This window comes from Penaeus monodon, unplaced genomic scaffold (assembly GCF_015228065.2).
Source record: "Penaeus monodon isolate SGIC_2016 unplaced genomic scaffold, NSTDA_Pmon_1 PmonScaffold_6757, whole genome shotgun sequence".
NCBI classification, from domain to species: Eukaryota; Metazoa; Arthropoda; class Malacostraca; order Decapoda; family Penaeidae; genus Penaeus; species Penaeus monodon.
The window spans coordinates 1-5000 of record NW_023661836.1 but is presented as its reverse complement, the minus strand read 5'-3'; the positions used below and the strand labels follow the sequence as shown (position 1 = coordinate 5000).

Below are 5000 nucleotides of genomic sequence, written 5' to 3'. Positions count from 1 at the left end.
CTATATAAACGTCGGCTGCAACCGCAGGATTCAGCACACAACCATGAAGCTGGTGAGTACAGCTGCACGTCCTGCCTTGTCATTGCTGGCGTTGTATTTGGCGGGGTTGGTGCGCTAACAAGCAATCTGAGTGGAACCGAGTTTAATCACGTTTCTTCACACAGTCAGACGTTCATACACTCACACGCATGTGTTTTTACGCGTGTATGTAGTTATGTGCAAGAAAGTTGAAAAGTATAGTAAGAGATTTTTTAACATATTGAAAATATGTTCAGTGGAAAATTGTCTTCGCCCACAGATCGTCTTCGCCTGTCTGGCCGCCCTCGCCCTCGCCCGTCCTCAGACGCCGAGTCTCAGGCCGAGACCGTTTTGGACGAGAGGTCGACAACGGCGACGGTAACTTCCAGTACACCTTCGAAACGAGCAATGGTATTAGGGCCAACAAAATTGGCAGTCCCGGGTCCAAGGGCCAGAGCAAACATGCAGGGCTCATTCAGGTAAAGTGAAGAAACAATTGTAGATTGAATTTTATATCAAACTCTAAAGTTTGGGCTGCAGTATCTACACTGCTTTCTATTGTTGCAGCTTCCTTCTTCCCGACGGAAGCACCGCCGAAGTCAGCTTCGTCGCCGACGAGAACGGTTACCAGCCTTCGTCCGACCTCCTGCCCGTTGCCCCGCCGCTGCCCGCCCACGTGCCCGAACTGCTTCGCATCGCTGAGGAACAGCGGGCGAGCGGAATCACCTTCGAATAAAAGCACTCAGCCTCATCGAATATTACGTCTTGCTATTTTCTGATATGTAAATACGTGTGTAGTGTCTGAGGTTATTGTTTCAATAAAGATACCTGTAATCTACATATTTCTGTATCCGCAATGAAAGTTCCATGAATCTTAGTCCGTTCAAAATAGAAAGCAGGATGTGTGTATATATGAAAGCACGCAAATGTTTTTTTTTTTCGAATGAAAACATTTTTGTTAATTTCGTTTCTGTAACTCAATGAAAAGTGACACTGAATGCCTACTTTCTTTGAAGGTCGCGTATGCAGTCACCTTAAATGAGCAATATGTATTTACTTACCAAATCTCCGAGTTCGAAAATATGACGATGATTATGCTTTCCTAAATAAGCATTTGTTTTCTACAACAATTCTAGACGTAACCGGTCAAAAATTACCGCAGGTGACAAACCTAAACTGCTGAAATTAATATTTGGTGTTACACTGGCTTATCTAGGCAAATCCCACTTTCAAGAGCAGCGTAAGTACTCTGTTGAAATGGGAAGTGTCAGACAATAATTTTTAAGTTAGACAACTGACGCTTGGTTAGTAACGATTAGGCAACTCATATTTAAGCTCACGAACGTAATATAAGTTGAGTTAATATAATTAGATGCAATATAAATAAATAATCAACTGCTTAAGTTATCAGCAGACAGAACAGGATGGAAAACCATGATCGCCAACGCCCTGAAAAGGACAAGGCACTTGAAGAAGAAGAAGAAGAATCAATGCAAGGTCAGCAGCAAGAATGGTATCACTAAATATTATGTTGCTGGTCAGATGAATAAACAACAGGTAAACTTTCATAAATTCCATACAGAAGTATAGGTTATTATCTACATGCAAATAACTGCCTTTAATGTGCTAACATTTTAATTTATGAAAATACAACATTTAGTGTCTAGTATGACAATATTCCATGCGGTGTACGACATGAATTTAGAATCTGTATTTATACTACATATATCATGCATAGGTTAGATGATTATTTTGTTAACGACACATACTATGTTACATTACACTTAGGCAAACCCGAATGATTTTCATGACTATCAAGTGTTCAGTATCAGAACGGAGGTGCTTTAGGCAAGTTTGTCATGGAATAGTGTAAATACATATAAGTGTGAAGATACAGTTTGACACTAATTTGTTCTCATTTTAAACAATTCTGTCCTGTAGTCTTCAAAATGCTTTCCGTCAGCTAAACCCAAGTTATTAAAGTTTAGAATGAAAATACTGTAGTCTGTCATAGCGGAGAATGTGAAAGCTTAGTTTTTTCTTTATTTCTTCGTTTACAATTTTTTAAATTGAATTCTACATCCTGAAATGTTTTAAGAGCAAATCTGGACCTGTCAGCTCGCCTTCTCTCTTATCATGTGGCATTAATTACAAGACCCCAAAATACATGTTTTTCCTCCGACAGGTACTTCTTCACTGCACATCATACTGAATAAGTGTGTAAGCTCTTCTTTAAGCTAAAAAAAAAAGTTACCTTGATGCCGGATACAAATGAACATATATTTTGTTTGCGATTTGATAGAAATACATATTTCTGAGAAGTCAAACTTCTCTGCATATTTTCATACAAATGCTTATATGCAAAACTAGATATGTGAGTAAAAAATAAATACTCGTAAAAAATAGTTGACGACCAGCTATATGCTTTGTATACAAAACTCGATGGTTAACAAAGATAGCTAGAGATGGCAGTTGAAAAAAAACTCAATCTTTTTCTGATTAGTATCGAAATATACGTAAGTGTAAAGCAGAAGCACCTGTAAGGTATCAAATAAATATTTGATTAATCCCAATTAACAATTGTCTCTTATTGTTTCTTGTATTTGTTTTAGTGTATGCATAGTTCATGTATTCACATATATTTCAAACAGGCAACATTCTGAGGTTGCACAATAACAAGAAACCGCTTTATAATATGTACAGTATTTACCTTAAGACAGCTGATCTACAACTAAAATCTTCCTTTATCCACCCTCACTACTCTTAATCTACCCCAGAAGTAGACAGTAATCTCATCAGTCTTAATTAAAAGAACCCAAAAGTCTACTACCATGTATCACTCCTTAACTCAATTCTACTCATAACCAAACCTCATTTATTCTGAAATCTCCATAATCTACACAACGAAAATCTTCCTGTATCCACCCTCACTACACTTGATCTACCCCGGAAGTAGACAATAATCTCATCAGTCTTCAAACAACCCGAAAGTCTACTACCATGTATCACTCCTTAACTCAATTCTACTCATAACCAAACCTGAAAATGAAATCTCCATAATCTACACTCCTTACCCTTAATCCTACATCTGTGGTTCTCCGACTTTCTGGTATCGTTACCCCGGTAGCGTGTGATGGTTCGCCATTAGCCCTTTCCATTCCTCTTTAGTTTAGAGAAAAAAGTTAAATGTTAATTATTTATGCGCTTTGTCTGTAAGAAACTGTTTTCTATTTTTATTATGATACATATGGATTATTTCCCTCTGTATTATTTATCATTATTATTCATCAGTTTACTCCATAAACTATTGCTAATACAAAGTATCTCGTTATACCTCAGAAACTTCTCCCTTTTCGACTGAGGAAAGAATATACATGATCCTTTCTCTCTTCTCTTAACCTTCCTGAGCCTCTCGCCACTATATAAACGTCGGCTGCAACGGCATGCTTCATCACATTTCAACCATGAAGCTGGTGAGTACAGCATGCACGTCCTGCCTTGCCATTGCTGGCATTGCATTTGACGGGGTTGGTGCGCTAAGAGGCAGTCCGAGTGGAACCGAGTTTAATGACTTTTATTTCACAAACTCAGACGTTCATACACTCACGTACAAGTATTTTTCGTGTGTGCATATGTGTTTCAATGCAAGAAAGTTGAAAAGTATAGTAAGAGAGTTTTTAAAATATTGAAAATATGTTCAGTGGAAAATTGTCTTCGCCCACAGATCGTCTTCGCCTGTCTGGCCGCCCTCGCCCTCGCCCGTCCTCAGACGCCCGAGTCTCAGGCCGAGACCGTTTTGGACGAGAGGTCCGACAACGGCGACGGTAACTTCCAGTACACCTTCGAAACGAGCAATGGTATCAGGGCCAACAAAATTGGCAGTCCCGGGTCAAAGGGCCAGAGCAACATGCAGGGCTCATTCAGGTAAAGTGAAGAAACAATTGTAGATTGAATTTTATATCAAACTCTAAAGTTTGGGCTGCAGTATCTACACTGCTTTCTATTGTTGCAGCTTCCTTCTTCCCGACGGAAGCACCGCCGAAGTCAGCTTCGTCGCCGACGAGAACGGTTACCAGCCTTCGTCCGACCTCCTGCCCGTTGCCCCGCCGCTGCCCGCCCACGTGCCCGAACGCTTCGCATCGCTGAGGAACAGCGGGCGAGCGGAATCACCTTCGAATAAATGCACTCAGCCTCATCGAATATTACGTCTTGCTATTCTCTGATATGTATATACGTGTGGTGTCTGAGGTTATTGTTTCAATAAAGATACCTGTAATCTACATATTTCTGTAACCGAAATGAAAAGTTCCCATGAATCTTAGTCCTTTCCAAATAGAAAGCAGGATGTGTATATATGAAAACACTCAATTTTTTTTTCGAATGAAAACTTTTTCGTTAATTTCGTTTCTGTAACCCAATGAAAAGTGACACTGAATTCCTACTTTCTTTGAAGGTCGCGTATGCACAGTCACCTTAAATGAGCAATTTCCATACTAACTTCATTTCAGATTTCATTGTATTTACTTACCAAATCTCCCAAGTTCAAACGATCTAATGTGTGTCGAAAATATGACGATGATTATGCTTTCCTAGATATGCATATGTTTTCTGCAACAATTTTAGACGTAACCTGTCAAAAATTACCGCAGGTGACAAACCTAAACTGCTGAATTTGAAATTGATACTTGATATTGCACTGGTTTATCTAGGCAAATCCCACTTTCAAGAGCAGCGTAAGTACTCTGCTGAAATGGGAAGTGTCAGACAATAATTTTAAGTTAGACAACTGACGCTTGGGTAGTAACGATTAGGCAATTCATATGTTTAAGCTCACGAACGTAATATGAGTTAATATAATTAGATGTAATATAAATGAATAACCAATGCATGGTCAGCGGCAAGAATAATATCACTAAATAATTGTGTTGCTGGTCAGATGAATAAACAACAGGTAAACTTTCATAAATTCCATACAGAAGTAT

At 39.0% G+C, this 5000-nt stretch overlaps 2 pseudogenes across 1 annotated transcript; both read left to right on the top strand.

Annotated features, from left to right (window-relative positions):
• Positions 1–43: 43 nt before the first annotated feature.
• On the top strand, positions 44–853 carry LOC119571545 (annotated as a pseudogene). The gene is made up of 3 exons (XR_005228608.1): positions 44–52; positions 299–497; positions 586–853. The product of XR_005228608.1 is annotated as a cuticle protein AM1159-like (transcript).
• A 2620-nt stretch (positions 854–3473) lies between these two features.
• LOC119571546 lies at positions 3474–4295 on the top strand (annotated as a pseudogene).
• Positions 4296–5000: the final 705 nt, after the last annotated feature.